The sequence below is a fragment of the Bos grunniens genome, chromosome 16 (assembly GCF_055505025.1).
Source record: "Bos grunniens cultivar Pamir isolate PY7600 chromosome 16, Bosgru_T2T1.0, whole genome shotgun sequence".
Classification (NCBI taxonomy): domain Eukaryota; kingdom Metazoa; phylum Chordata; class Mammalia; order Artiodactyla; family Bovidae; genus Bos; species Bos grunniens.
In genome coordinates, this window is record NC_141180.1 from 58,098,304 (window position 1) to 58,113,819 (window position 15,516).

The 15,516-nt window shown below is 41.6% G+C and overlaps 1 long non-coding RNA gene across 2 annotated transcripts; it reads right to left on the reverse strand.

Annotated features, from left to right (window-relative positions):
- Nucleotides 1–1,404: 1,404 nt before the first annotated feature.
- On the reverse strand, nucleotides 1,405–12,829 carry LOC147356900 (uncharacterized). 2 transcript variants are annotated; one of them, XR_015142822.1, is made up of 3 exons: nucleotides 12,452–12,829; nucleotides 11,171–11,549; nucleotides 1,405–3,511 (listed from the first exon to the last, which is right to left on the reverse strand). It is a non-coding gene; the product is annotated as an uncharacterized LOC147356900 (long non-coding RNA). The 2 variants fall into 2 exon arrangements; XR_015142821.1 differs by having other exon boundaries at nucleotides 11,112–11,549.
- Between the last annotated feature and the right edge of the window lie 2,687 nt (nucleotides 12,830–15,516).

A 15,516-nucleotide genomic window follows, 5' to 3' on the forward strand; every position in this document is an offset into this window, starting at 1 on the left:
GACTCTATGTAAAGGATCACACCAACCAGTTATCTTGGTCATTCAGTTCAGTTCAATTCAGTTGTTCAGTTGTGTCCGACTTTTGCGACCCCACGGACTGCAGCATGCCAGGCTTCCCTGTCCATCACCAACTTCTGGAGCTTGCTCAAACTCATGTCCATCAAGTCAGTGATGCCATCCATCCATCTCACCCTCTGTCATCCCCTTCTCCTCCTGCCTTCAATTTTTCCCAGCATCAGGGTCTTTTCAAATGAGTCAGTTCTTTGCATCAGGTGGCCAAATATTGGAGCTTCAGCATCAGTCCTTCCAGCGAATATTCGGGACTGATTTCCTTTAGGATGGACTGGTTGGATCTCCTTGCAGCCCAAGGGACTCTCAAGAGTCTTCTCCAACACCACGGTTCAAAAGGATCAGTTCTTTGGTGCTCAGCTTTCTTTATGGTCCAACTCTCACATTCATACATGACTACTGGAAAAACCATAGCTTTGATTAGACAGACCTTTGTTGGCAAAGTAATGTTTCTGCTTTTTAGCTGTCTAGGTTGGTCATAACTTTTCTTCCAAGGAGCAAGCGTCTTTTAATTTTATGGCTGCAGTCAACATCTATAGTGATTTTGGAGCCCAAGAAAATAAAGTCTGTCACTCTTTCCATTGTTTCCCCATCTATTTGCCATGAAGTGATGTGACTGGATGGCATGATCTTCGTTTTTTGAATGCTAAGTTTTAAGCCAACTTTTTCACTCTCCTCTTTCACTTTCATCAAGAGGCTTTTGAGTTCCTCTTCACTTTCTGCCATAAGGGTGGTGTCATCTGCATACCTGAGGTTATTGATATTTCTCCCGGCATTCTTGATTCCAGCTTGTGCTTCACACAGCCTGGCATTTTGCATGATGTACTCTGCATAGAAGTTAAATGAGCAGAGTGACAATATACAGCCTTGATGTACTCCTTTCCCAATTTGGAACCATCTATTGTTCCATGTCCAATTCTAACTTTTACTTCTTGACTGCATAAAGATTTCTCAGAAGACAGATAAGGTGACCTGGTATTCCTATCTCTTGAATAATTTTCCACAGTTTGTTGAGATCTACACAGTCAAAGGCTTTGGTGTAATTAATAAAGCAGAAGTAGATGTTTCTCTGGAATTCTCTTGCTTTTTCTATGATCCAATGGATGTTGGCAATTTGATCCCTGATTCCTCTGCCTTTTCTAATCTGGAAGTTCACAGTTTATGCACTGGTGAAGCCTAGGTTGGAGAATTTTCAGAATTACTTTACTAGCATGTGAGATGAGTGCAATTTTGTGGTAGTTTGAACATTCTTTGGCATTGCCTTTCTTTGGGATTGAAATGAAAACTGACCTTTTCCAGTCCTGTGGCCACTGTTGAGTTTTCCAAATTTGCTGGCATATTGAGTGCAACACTTTAACAATATCATCTTTTCGCATTTGAAATAGCTCAGCTGGAATTCCATCGCCTTCACTAGCTTTGTTCCTGGTGATGCTTCCTATGGCCCACTTGACTTTGCATTCTAGGATGTGTGGCTCTAGGTGAGTGATCACACCATTGTGATTATCTGTGTGATAAAGATCATTTTTGTATGGTTCCTCTGTTTATTTTTGTCACCTCTTCTTAATACCTTCTGCTTCTGTTAGGTCCATACTATTTCTGTCTTTTATTGTGCCCATCTTTGCATGAAATGTTCCATGGTACCTCTAATATTCTTGAAGAGATCTGTAGTCTTTCCCATTTTTCTTTTGTTTTCCTCTATTTCTGTGCATTGATCACCGGGGGCAGCTTTCTTATCTCTCCTTGCTATTCTTTGAAACTCTGCATTCAAATGGGTATATCTTTCCTTTTCTCCTTGGCCTTCAGCTTCTCTTTTTTTCTCAGCTATTTGTAAGTCCTCCTCAGACAACCATTTGACCTTTTTGCATTTCTTTTTCTTGGGGATGGTCTTGATCACTGCTTCCTGTATAATGTCGCGAACCTCCGTCCATAATTCTTCAGGCACTCTATCTGTCAGATGTAATCCCTTGAATCTATTTGTCACTTGCACTGTTTAATTATAAGATATTTTATTTAGGTCATATCTGAATGGTCTAGTGGCTTTCCCTACTTTCTTCATTTTATGTCTGAAGTTTTCAATAAGGAGTTCATGATCTGAGCCACAGTCAGCTCCCATTCTTGTTTTTGCTAACTGTATAGAGCATCTCCATCTTTGGTCATTAAGATAGTTTTTTGTATAATTCTTCTGTGTATTTTTGTCACCTTTTCTTCTTATCTTCTACTTTTGTTAGGTCCATACTGTTTCTGTGCTTTATTGTGCCCATCTTTGCATGAAATGTTACCTTGGTATTCCTAATTTTCTTGAAAAGATCTCTAGTCTTTCCCACTCCATTGCATTTCTTTTCACTGATCACTGAGGAAGGCTTTCTTATCTCTCCTTGCTATTCTTTGCAACTCTGCATTCAGATGAGTATATCTTTCCTTTTCTCTTTTGACTTTAGCTTCTCTTCTTTTCTCAGCTATTTGTAAGGCTCCTCAGACAACCATTTTGCCTTTTTGCGTTTCTTTTTCTTGGAATGGTCTTGATCATTGCCTCTTAATTATCTCTTAATTAAGATAGATACTCTTAATTATCTCCATTTAAAATAGAGGATAAAAAGATGCAGAATTTAATGTCTCTGTGATCACCAGGATTTGAAATCAAAGTGCGTTCTTAGGAGTGCACCTAAGGATGTTTACACTCCTGACAGTGACTGAGTGATGTTTGTACAGCCATGAAATACCTACCCAAATGAGTCATTCTCATTCAGCTTCTAAGATTTGGCCATTTCTATGTTTTCGATTCCACAAATATTGTAATTTCCACGAAAAACCTCAGAGGTCCCATTTCTGGCTCAGGAGAGGGTTAACACACTCCACCTAAGAGTCTCCCAGTACTGGGATTCATTCATTTTCCAAAATATAGCATGTTCTGTTTATTAGTCTGCTTCACGTCATTAAAGCAAACCCACACACAAACAGCTAGCTGAGCCCCAGCCATGTGGTGTGGCAGTGACCTTGACCTCATTTCCCCCTCAAACTTTTGGTCTTGATCAATTCCCAGAATCCAAAGTTCTGTAGTCAAGTCCTCTGACAAAAACAAATGAGGATGTTTCAGTGGCTTGCTTCCACAAGGAATCAAGGGCTCTCTTCTGATATGTCTCTTGACATTCATCCACCAAGCTTTTTTTTTTTTCAAATAAAGCTTCCAGGAGGAGATGAGTGGAGTTTTTTAAGTAGACAAATTTATTTGATAGATCAAAACTGCATACATCCTATGACATAAGGAATGCTGGGATGAGACTTCGAGCCATGCATTTCCCTCATGTCTCTGCCTGGATCCATTAGAGCTGCATGTCTGTGGGATCACTTGATTCTGCTCTGAGAATCCAAGTGCAGATGCCTCTTGGTTAGGTAACAAGGAAGCAGTTGCAATCTCTCACATCCTTTGGTGATTCGGTCAATCCTACAGGGATTATGTCATAGAATCAGGAAGGTTTCATCAGGAGAAAAAAAAGGAACTCAAAGGACCAAGGATGATGGAAGACACCTGGCAGAGTTGGGCCCTGGAGACCCGGGTGCCCTTGAGGAGGGTCATACACCTGACGGGAAGGAGTCTTAACACCCCGGTTTGGACACCTCCAGTAGGCTTCTCTGGTGGCTCAGATGGTAAAGCGTCTGTCTACAATGTGGGAGACCCGGGTTTGATCCCTGAATTGGGAAGATCCCCTGGAGAATGAAATGGCAATCCACTCCAGGACTATTGCCTGGAAAATCCCATGGACAGAGGAGCCTGGTAGGCTACAGTCCGTGCAGTCACAAAGAGTCAGACATGACTGAGCGACTTCACTTTCACTTTTCACTTTCAATAGGCTTCCACCAGGGCTCCCGGTCCCAGCCTTCCTCCGGATTACGCTTATTTGAGTTATGACTTTTAACAAATGACAGTAGGAAGTTGGGTCTGAAACTTAATTAAACTGAAAAGATGTGAAATGGATATTCCTCTTCACCAGGAAATAGAAATGCTCATGATGTAGCAGAGAGCAAGCACTTATTTTTATGGAATAGATAGATGACAATAATGGATAAGAATGAATGAACTCCATCCATCTTTCAGTTGATCCTGCTCTAATTTACACAAACAGCTATTTGTCTACAGGCTTCCCAGGTGGCATAGTGTAAAGAATCCACCTGCCAATGCGGGAGGCTCAGGAGACGTGGGTTCGATCCCTGGGTCAGGAAGATCCCCTGGAGAAGGGAATGGTAACCCACTCCAGTATTCGTGCCGGGAAAAATTCCATGGACAGAGCAGCCTAGCGGGTTACAGTCCAGGGGGTCGAAAAGAGTCAGACACAACCGAGCACACATAATGGCAACAATTTGTCTATATTTATTTACCCCGTTCCTAACTCTTCTTTCAAAAGAGAAAAGCTTATGATCTAGCTGGGGAAATATAAAGAAGTGCCTCTTAGATACAGAGGAAAGAACAGGTGACATTCAAAGTAGTCTATTATTCCTAACATCCAGGTGAATGGGAACTATTCATTTGATTTGATAGAGGTGTGATTGACCTTGCCTAGCCTGCAGCTCCAGGCACTGGGTGGTTTCCTGACTTACTGTGGGAATGGAGTTTGGGTTAAGTGTGTAGCATACAATGTGCTTGGCACATAAGTTCTTTTTTTTTTTTTTATGTTGTGGTAGAAATTTATTTTCCTTCTAATAAAATATTTTTATTTAAAAATTTTTAAAGCTTTTAATTTTGTATTGGGGGTATAGCCAATTAACAAACAATGCTGTGATAGTTTCAGGTGAACAGCAAAGGGACTAGCCATACATATACATCTATGCACTCTCCCCCAAACTCCCCTCCCATCCAGTCTGCTGCATAACATTGAACAGGGTTCCATGTGCTATACAGTAGGTCTTTGTTGGTGATCCATTTTAAATACAGCAGTGTGTCCATGTCCATCCCAAATCCCTAACTATCCCTTTCCCCTCATCCTCCTCCCAGCTATCATAAATTCATTCTCTAAGTCTGTGAGTCTCTTTCTTTTTTGTAAGTTCATTTGTATCATGGAGGGACCTCGAGATTGTCATGCTGAATAAAGTAAGTCAGACAAGAGAAGGGGAAATATCATACAACATCCCATATATGTGGAATCTAGAAAGAAATGATAGACACATAGATTCTTGATACGTTTATCTGAATGAATGAATATATGAATGAATAAGTCCCTTATTTTGTAGCCTAAGTTTTAGGGGCTAACTGATCTTAGAATTAATTATTTACAATGAGCGGAAGAAGTATTAATAAATGGTGAAGTACAGTGAATTGTATGTAAAGCTTGGTCCACCAACAATTCTCACCATCCTTCCACTGAAGGGCACTCTTTCTATCAGGAAGTGGCATCTGATCCTCCATCTCTTAAATTAGTGATGGTCTAATGACTTGCTTTGACCAGTGAAATGACATTGGTCATTGAAATGACATTGGAAATGATTTTCTGGGACTACTGAGGCTGGAACTTGGGGAGAACTTGCAACTTCTGTTTCATCCCTGTGGTATCTGGATGCCATGGAAGGAGCTTGAGTAGGATGAATGAATTATGAGAAACTATGTAAAAAGAGAGATGCTCAGTCAGCCCCCAGCCTTTCCAGCTGCCCTAGCTGAGGTGCCAAACATGGGTGCTGCCCTGTTGCGTGTTCCAACTCTAGGCACTCACATGGATGACCCCAACTGACACTGTGTGGAACAGAACTGCCTGACGGAGCCCAACCAACACACAAAATCATGAGAAATAATAAATCATTGCTGTATTAAACCCTAAGTTTTATTTTTGCAGTGGTTTATTAAGCAGCAAGAAATTACTGAAATGCATAGTAAGGCAGCCTTACCAAGCTCAGAAGCATGTCCATTCCTGCAGGGGGAAAAGACTTCAGTGGTGCCTCTTGTGAGCAGGCTTCCCAGGTGGCACTAGCGGTAAAATGCCTGGCGGACGATGCAGGAGGCATAAGAGACTCAGCTTTGATCGCTGCTCGGGAAGATCCCCTGGAGGAGGGCACGAAAACCCATTCCAGTATTCTTGCCTGGAGAATCCCACGGATGGAGGAACCTGACGGACTATAGTCCATAGGGTCAAAAAGTCGGACATGGCTGAAGCGACTCAGCACATGCGCACTTGTGGTGAGTACACTTTGTCTTTGCTGCAGCTTGTGTCTCCCTGAAGATCAAATGGCTACAAATGACATCACGAGTTGAGATACCTTTAAGAGTCTTACCACCTAGGGTTTGATGTCTGGACTCCTGCAGTGGGAAGAGCCCAGAGAAGGCATCACCAGAAGGACAGGAGTCGTTTATGGTAGTAGAGTCTGACACCATGTTTAGTTATATTAACATCTTGATTTAACTAAACAAACTAGCCACAGACCCCATTAAATAGAATAAAAAAATATGTGTATTGCTTTATGTTTGCAGAGCCTTTGATGTGCTCTGCTTCAATTGATACTCAACTCTCTGAGAAAGACAATTTTTTATAAACTCAATTTTATCAAGACATAATTTATACAAAATAAAATCTCACATTTTAAGTATATGTGCTGTGCTGTGCTTAGTCACTCAGTCACGTTTGACTCTTTGCAACCCCGAGGATTGTAGCTTACCAGGCTCCTCTGTCCGTGGGATTCTCCAGGCAAGAATACTGGAGGGGGTTGCCATGCCCTCCTCCAGGGAATCTTCCCAACCCAGGTCTCCTGAATTGCAGACAGATTCTTTACCATCTGAGCCACCAGAGAAGCCCGGAGACTTTTCACAAATACATACATCCGTGTCACCTTCACCTGAATCAATATCTAGAGCATTTTTATTTTACCAGAAAGATCCCTCTTGCCTTCTTCTTTTTTCTCTTTTGTATTTAAAAAATTTTCAGCTTTATGGAGGTACAAATAACACATAAAATTGCAAGTAATTTAAAGTGTGCACTGCGGTCATTTCATATGTGATGTACTGTGAAAGAATTCTCCCCATGTAATTAATTAATTCTGCACCATCACCTCACATATTTATTTATGTATTTAATTTTGGGGGTGAGAACACTGAAGTTTCACTCTCTCAGCAAATTTTGACTATGCAATACACTGTTATTGGCTCTAGTCACCACACTATACGTTAGATCTTCAGACCTCATTCATTTTTAAGCTGAAAGTCATTCAGCATCCTCCAGCACATGCTCAAGGACTGACTGAGTTTCTATCACTGTAAGACAGTTTTGCCTCTTCTAGAATTTTATAAAATGGAATGATATACTCTGCCCTCCTTTGCTTATTGTTTCTTGCATTCAGCCTCATGAACATAAGACTCACAACATGTTGCATCAGCCTGCATTGCTTTTGAGGAAGTGCTTCTTTTCCCATTTTACAGAGCAGGAAACTCAAACTTGAAGAGTAGGCTAATTTTTCTGAAGGACTTAGCTCACAAGTAGCCCATGCAGGACTCCCACACAAGATTTTCGGAGATTACTTCTCATGCTGCTCTTGGTGCTTAACTGAAAGGATGAGACTAACACTCACTCCATTTTGGTAGTTAGCAAACATCTAAAGAAGGCACCCCAAGCGCAAGAAAAGAGCACATTCTGATAGTTGATGCAAGAGTGACTCTCTGGTTGCAGGATGAGCGCCAGATATAGACAAGCCAGTCAGAATTCCTCACCTGGATTTCCCAACTTGGAATAAAAGGATAAATCTACATTGGCAAGATGCCGTGTTTGCCTGCATCCTGGAAGAAATTTGAACTAAACAAAGAAAGAAGCCAACATACAGAGAAGAGGAAAGCTAAGGGACCTGGAAAGAAAGTTCTAGTTGTTTGGAAACTTTGGTTCTATTTGTTTTTGAGGGTTAGCAGCATCCTTGTCCTTCTGATGAATTGGTTATGGAAATTTTCATTTGATAACCTGAGAGGTTTCAGTATCAACCGATAAATTCCCTCTAAGGAAATCTGTTAGATTTCCATCACTTGCAATCAAAAGAACCTTGTGTAACACATAAAGCATAAAAGGATTTAATTGGATTAACCTATTTGCATAATGTTGCCACATCTTGTAAAAAATCTATAGTTTTCATGGTAACCCTAATTAAATATACTGCATCTATATTGTGCCAGGAAGAATGACAGCACTGTATTTACCTTTTGAAACAATCTTTGTTTCCATTTGGCAAACACAGAGGTTGAAATATTAACAGTGCATCCCAGGAGAAAAACCTAGCTCTGAAGGGTCTAAGGGTGATAAAATATAGTATATAAATACTCTCTGTTCAAGATCAGCACATTCTATACATTTTTTGTCCTGCTGGGAGTTACTCATTTTTATGGAAAATGTCTTGGCCCACTATAATAAATACTAATAGAACTGCTGGGGGATACTTTTTTTTTTTTCTAATTCTCATATCATACACAGGTAGTGAATAATATCTTGTGTGAATAATATCTTGTGTATTTTAGGATTCCATTTTCAGAAGTAGAACCATTGCATGTGGGAAGGACTGGAGGTACTGGATTTCCTTTAAGTAGAAAATATGCCAACAGCAAATTGGCAAGGAATTTCTTTCTTATCTTATGCAAAGAAATCCTCCCCCCTCTCTTTCTTTTTGAGGACTGGTTCTCAAGAATGCCATCAGAGCTCCCTAAGAGAACTCAAAGAGCAACAGAAATTAACACTTGGTTAAGTTCTCTTTGCTTCGCTTTCCTGACTCTAACTCTTCTTTCTGGTTGTAGTCTACCCTTTGGATGCTTTTTTCGTCCATTATTGTTTCCCTTTCCCTTCCTTCCCATTTCCCCAGGGCTTAGTGAGGATAGAGCTAAGTCTCCTGCTCCTCCTCCTTTGCTCCTCTGTGGACTGGAGGGAGTAACCTTGCTGCCCGTTCTCAAGCAAGGGGAGATCTCGGTAGTTTCTGTTTGGACCTCTATTCTCCAGCATGTCAGGATGCTCGGAGGGCAAATGTATGCGAAATGGGGGACAATTGAATTACAGATTTTTATTGTGTTCAGGATATTAGCTCTTCCACACATGTAGCAATTTCTGATTGCTTAAGAGGTCCCTGGTGAGTTTTTGGCAAGTGAAGACCTTTACATGTGCCTGGCTCAGGTCCAAGTGACATGCACAGCGCTGGGATTACTTAACTACTCATCCGCCTGCCTTTTCTTCCAATTCCTTAGAAAGAAAATTGAAAATAAGGAGAGAGGGAAAAAAAGGGATGTTGACCTTGATGACCGAAAAAAATTCCTTTTAGATAAATTCCAAGATAAACTCCAATATTAAAAAGATACGACATTCCTCAATGGAATAATTGCAGAAAATAAGATCTCATACGTGCAGGCTTTCCTTAAAAATAAGACCAAAAAAAAAAAAAAGACTAACTTTGGAAGTGTGCGTGTGTGTGTTCACATGTGTGGACTTTTGATTTCATTTTGTGAGCTGAATTTGTTGTGTCACTCAGTTGTGTACGACTTTTTGCGACCCCATGGACTACAGCATGCCAGGCTTCCCTGTCTTTCACCATCTCCTGGAGCTTGCTCAGACTCATGTCTATTAAGTCGGTGATGCCATCCAACCATCTCATCCTCTGTTGTCTGCTTCTCCTGCCTTCAATCTTTCCCAGAACCAGGGTCTTTTAAAATGAATTGGCTCCTCACATTAGGTGGCCAAAGTATTGGAGCTTCAGCTACACCATCAGTTCTTCCAATGAATATTCAGGACTGATTTCCTTTAGGATGGACTTGTTGGTCTCCTTGCAGTCCAAGGGACTCTCAAGAGTCTTCTCCCAACACCACAGTTCAAAAGCATCAATTCTTTGGCTCTCAGCCTTCTTTATGGTCCAACTCTCACATCCATACATGGCTACTGGAAGAACCATAGCTTTGACTATACGGATCTTTGTTGGCAAAGTAATTTCTGCCTTTTAATATGCTGTCTAGGTTTGTCATAGCTTAGATCTTCCAAGGAGCATGCATCTTTTAATTTCATGGCTGCATTCACCATCTGCAGTAATTTTGGAGCCCAAGAAAATAAAGTATGTGAGCTTAACAGTGATCTTTAATGACTTCAAAATCTTTCTAGGATGAGGAACAAGTGAAAAATTATCCAGAATAGAGGCTGCTCTAGTTATGTGATATATTGGTCTAATTTGGGAACAATCTGTGAGGCAAAAAGAAAGAAAAAAAATTGACTGGAAAAACTTAAAAATTCCTTCTTTTTTTTAAAAATACATAGGTAGAAATTGCCATGCTTAGTATTAATTACAAGTAGCTAGGATAAGCATAGACTTGGATTACTGTGATATTGAATAGTTTGCCTTGAAAATGAACAGAGGTCATTCTGTCCTTTTTGAGATTGCATCCAAGTACTGCATTTCAGACTCTTTTGTTGACCATGATGGCTACTCCATTTCTTTTAAGGGATTCCTACCTGCAGTAGTAGATATAAAGGTCATCTGAGTTAAATTCACCCATTCCAGTCCATTTTAGTTCCCTGATTCCTAGAATGTCGACGTTCACTTTTGCCATCTCCTGTTTGACCGCTTTCAATTTGCCTTGATTCATGGACCTTACAACCAGGTTCCTATGCAATATTGCTCTTTACAGCATCGGACCTTGCTTCCATCACCAGTCACATCTACAACTGGGTATTGTTTTTGCTTTGGCTCCATCCCTTCATTCTCTCTGGAGTTATTTCTCCACTGATCTCCAGTAGCATATTTGGCACCTACTGACCTGGTGAGTTCTTCTTTCAGTATCCTATCGTTTTGCCTTTTCATACTGTTCATGGGGTTCTCAAGGCAAGAATACTGAAGTGGTTTGCTGTTCCCTTCTCCAGTGGACCACATTCTCTCAGGCTTCTCCACCATGACCCGCCCGTCTTGGGTGGCCCCACGGGCATGGCTTAGTTTCATTGAGTTAGACAAGGCTGTGGTCCTAGTGTGATTAGATTGACTAGTTTTCTGTGATTATGGTTTCAGTGTGTCTGCCCTCTGATGCCCTCTTGCAACACCTACCGTCTTACTTGGGTTTCTCTTACCTTGGGTGTGGGGTATCTCTTCACAGCTGCTCCATCAAAGTGCAGCCGCTGCTCCTTACCTTGGATGAGGGGTATCTCCTCACCGCCGCCTCTCCTAACCTTGAACGTGGAATAGCTCCTCTAGGTCCTCCTGCGCCGGCGCAGCCACCTCTCCTTGGACGTGGGGTTGTTCGTCTTGGCTGCCGCCCCTGGCCTCGGGCGTGAGGTAGCTCCTCCCGGCCTCTGCTTCTGACCTTGGACGTGGGGTAGCTCCTCTCCGCCGTTCCTGCGCCTTTGCAGCCTGGCACTCTCGGCCACTGCCCTTGATCTCGGACGTGGGGTAACTCCTCTTGGCTGCCTCCCCTCAGGCATGGAGTCCTCCCGGCTTCTGCCCCTGGCCTTGGACGTTGGGTAGCTCCTCTCGGCCGCGCTCTGTGCGCCGTCATGAGAAACCTTGGGCTGGAAGAAGCACAAGCTGGAGTCAGGACTGCCCGGAGAAATATCAATAACCTCAGATATGCAGATGGCACCACCCTTATGGCAGAAAGTGAAGAGGAACTAAAAAGCCTCTTGATGAAAGTTAGAGTGAAAAAGTTGGCTTAAAGCTCAACATTCAGAAAACGAAGATCATGGCATCTGGTCCCATCACTTCATGGGAAATAGATGGGGAAACAGTGGAAACAGTTTCAGACTTTATTTTGGGGGGCTCCAAAATCACCGCAGATGGTGACTGCAGCCATGAAATTAAAAGACGCTTACTCCTTGGAAGGAAAGTTATGACCAACCTAGATAGCATATTCAAAAGCAGAGACATTACTTTGCCAACAAAGGTCAGTCTAGTCAAAGCTATGGTTTTTCCTGTGGTCATGTATGGATGTGAGAGTTGGACTGTGAAGAAAGCTGAGCGCCGAAGAATTGATGCTTTTGAACTGTGGTGTTGGAGAAGACTCTTGAGAGTCCCTTGGACTGCAAGGAGATCCAACCAGTCCATTCTGAAGGAGATCAGCCCTGGGATTTCTTTGGAAGGACTGATGCTAAAGCTGAAACTCCAGTACTTTGGCCACCTCATGTGAAGAGTTGACTCATTGGAAAAGACTCTGATACTGGGAGGGATTGGGGGCAGGAAGGGAAGGGGATGACAGAGGATGAGATGGCTGGATGGCATCACCGACTCAATGGACGTGAGTCTGAGTGAACTCCGGGAGTTGGTGATGGACAGGGAGGCCTGGAGTGTTGCAATTCATGGAGTCGCAAAGAGTCGGACACGACTGAGCAACCGAACTGAACTGAACTGAGGACGAGCATTTGGAGTTCCAAAGAAAGGCAAGAAGGGAGAACAGAAAGTAACTTGAAGGCCCTACCAAGTCACATGGGTTTGTATCTTGGGGGATCCCAGCTCCTTCCTTCTCTCCAATGGGGACTCTGTCTACCTTCAGCCTTCTAGGGGTCTCCAATGCACAGGTGCATCCCCTTGGGTGTTCTAAAGCAGAGCAGCATTATGCCTACGTAGGGCATGTTTCTCCTTTCACCCTTATAAAAGGTGTGATTCCTTTCTCTCCTTGATGTCATATCAAGTGTGATGATGAAAGCTGGGCCTCTGCACTGGTGTCAAATCATATCTTAGAAACAGAGTTTTGGGTGAAGTAGAGGAGAATAGCTTTATTGCTTTGTCAGGCAAAGGGACCTATCAGGCTTTTGCTTTGAAAAACTGTGTCCCAACCTGGAAGGATTTGATGAAGAGTTTTATAGCAGTGGTTCAAGGGTGGGGTTGCTACTTAAGATTAGGGTGTGTGCAGGGCCTGCACTTTAATCTGGTCTCTGGTAGTCTGGTCCCCTAATCTTAATTAGGGGATTCTTAACAGAACAGAGCTGCTCTGTTCCCTTTAATCTTACTTCAGGTGGTTTCTTGGTTGCTTCTCCCTTGATTAGCAACTGTTGCAATCTGCCCTCTGGAACTCAGGAAAGGTCATGGAGGCTGGAGTCTTTTTTTTTTTTTTTTAATTTTTAAAAATGAAATTGTAGGTAGTCTTTATTAATGAATATTCAAGCAGTTTTCTTCTTTTGCTATTGCAAACAATGTTGTAATGAGTAAATATATATATATATACATATAGATATATCTAATCTATCTATATAGATATAGATATAGCTATCTATATCTATAGCTATCTATATCTATATATCTTCTGTGCACATGAAATTTTATCTGTAGGATACATTCTTAGAAATGGAATTCTTGTGTTAAGGTCATCTGCATTTAAATTTTTTAAAGTTTGTATTAATTAGAGTCTTGCTTATAAGAAATGGGGAACAGAAGGGCTTATGCGCTCAGCAGCCCCACAGGTCCTGCTCAGTTTCAAGTATAGCAGCCTGCACATCAAGCTCTAAACAGAAAAGGATCAAGAACAGTAATGGAACTTGGTGGTAAATGGAAAAGTGATGCCGTGATGGATGGTCCTCTGCAGCTGGGAAAGAAACCTCTGCTATTCTCTCCTCTGGTTTACAACTAGTATCTCAATCATTTGACTAATGGTCAGGGTATAGTCTGAGAACAGGATAGAATATTTCAAATCTGAACCATCCATGGAAAATTTGAAGGAGGAGAAGGGGAGAAGGCGGAGGATGCTTGAGTATGAACTACTTTAATTTATATTTTTTCCCCAAACTCCTGACTGATTGACAATGAAGACATTAAAGAGTTTTAGGGAGGAATAACTCAAGTGTAAGACACAATTTTGATCATGGAGTCCTTCAAGCTTGGATTGTGTTAAGCGGGTAGTGAAAGGGCCAGATAATAGCTTTGAGTATCTACAAATCAAAGAAAAGAAGATGCCGCTGAGTTATAGAAAAAGTGGCAAAAGAGGAGAAAAAACTGAAGCAGGAGAGAAGTTCAAAAAAGGAGATAAATAGAGACCCATGAAAATCTGCCTGTGTTACACTATCTCTGCTATCATTCTCGTTGTAATTACCATAAAGTTAGTCTCTGTTTCACATAAATTCTTTCTGTACCTTTCCTATGATACTGAATACTCCATAAGGTTGGGGCATATGTTGTATGCCTTTTGTGCACTGCTAAAGCATCACTCTGAGCCTGGTGCCAGGAGGGAAATGAGTACTCCATAAACACTCATTTATGGGGGTTTTGATCAGGGATGGCTAAAGGACCAAGCTGCAGAGTGGAAAAAGCTGGAATACATCAATGATGCATTTTAGAGAAATCACTGTTTTGCCTTTACCTTAATTTTCAAGGGAATTTTTCTTCAATGTCAGTTTGCTGTTAGCGCTATTAAAAAGAGAGACAAGGAGGTAAAACTAATTCTCTTTCCCTAATCCTCTGAGACTTGAGAACTTGGTGTTAGTACAGCCAAGAAAACCATCAGCATTTTAGGTAAAAGGATTCCTCAGAACCACCTCGCCCTCCCACTTGCTTTGGACTCTTGCTTCGTGATAAACATTTGTTAAGTTCAGGACACAACCAGGCTCCCAGAGGACTGAGAATAGAAATTCTGCCAAAGGGGAGACATTAAGGAAGGGATGTGTGGGGCCATAATTTTCTCCTCACATAAGGATGTTTAATAAACCACATGATACTGATCTAAACTGTGATGAAGAGCTAGTTCAGTGTGATAAAGCTTGGAAAATACCACTTCTGACAAATGGTGAAAATTAAGTTAAACACTCAGAAAAGGACTGAAGCACCAGTTCTAGACACATAAACAACAGAAGCCACCCTTCAACTTGATAGTTATATAAGCCTCTCTCATCAACCACCAAGAATTTTATTGAGCAGTCAACTTTCCTAGTGGTGGGGGCGACAGACTGCAGGGCACCAAGGGCAAGTTTATGGGAGCCATGGAGAAAAATAGTGTTGGGTTTTTTTCTTTCTCCCTTCCTCCCATCCACCTCTCTGGACCACTTAGCTGAGCTTGTTCTGAAATCTACCATAGAAAAGGCCTTGATTATCAAATGTAATATTCACGTAAGATTGTGTCGTTCAGCCTCATGTTGGGGAGTATACAGGGCTTCAGTGTTCCTTAATAAATTACCTCTTCTTGTAGCAATTAACCCCCTTCTGTGAAGGTTCAGTGTTTCCTTGGGCTTGTGCCAGTGCTAACAGCTATGGCTTAGCATTCTTTTTAATGGGCTGCAATTACTGCTGAGAGCAGGGAAACATAAAATATTAACACTTAAGCATCTTTTACACTTCTTTGAACGTTAGATTATGTTGAAAATATAACTGACTTTTCATTCTTAAACCCGATATTTGCTTAGAATTCCACAGGACCCATGAAAATGTTTCAGTAAGTGGTTTCTGTTGATTTATTAACTCCCATGAAAGCTTAATGGCAATCCCTTGCCACCAAATATTGGATATGTTTTATGGATGCTTACAAAAGTCTTGTTTACCAATTCAATGGCTTCTACA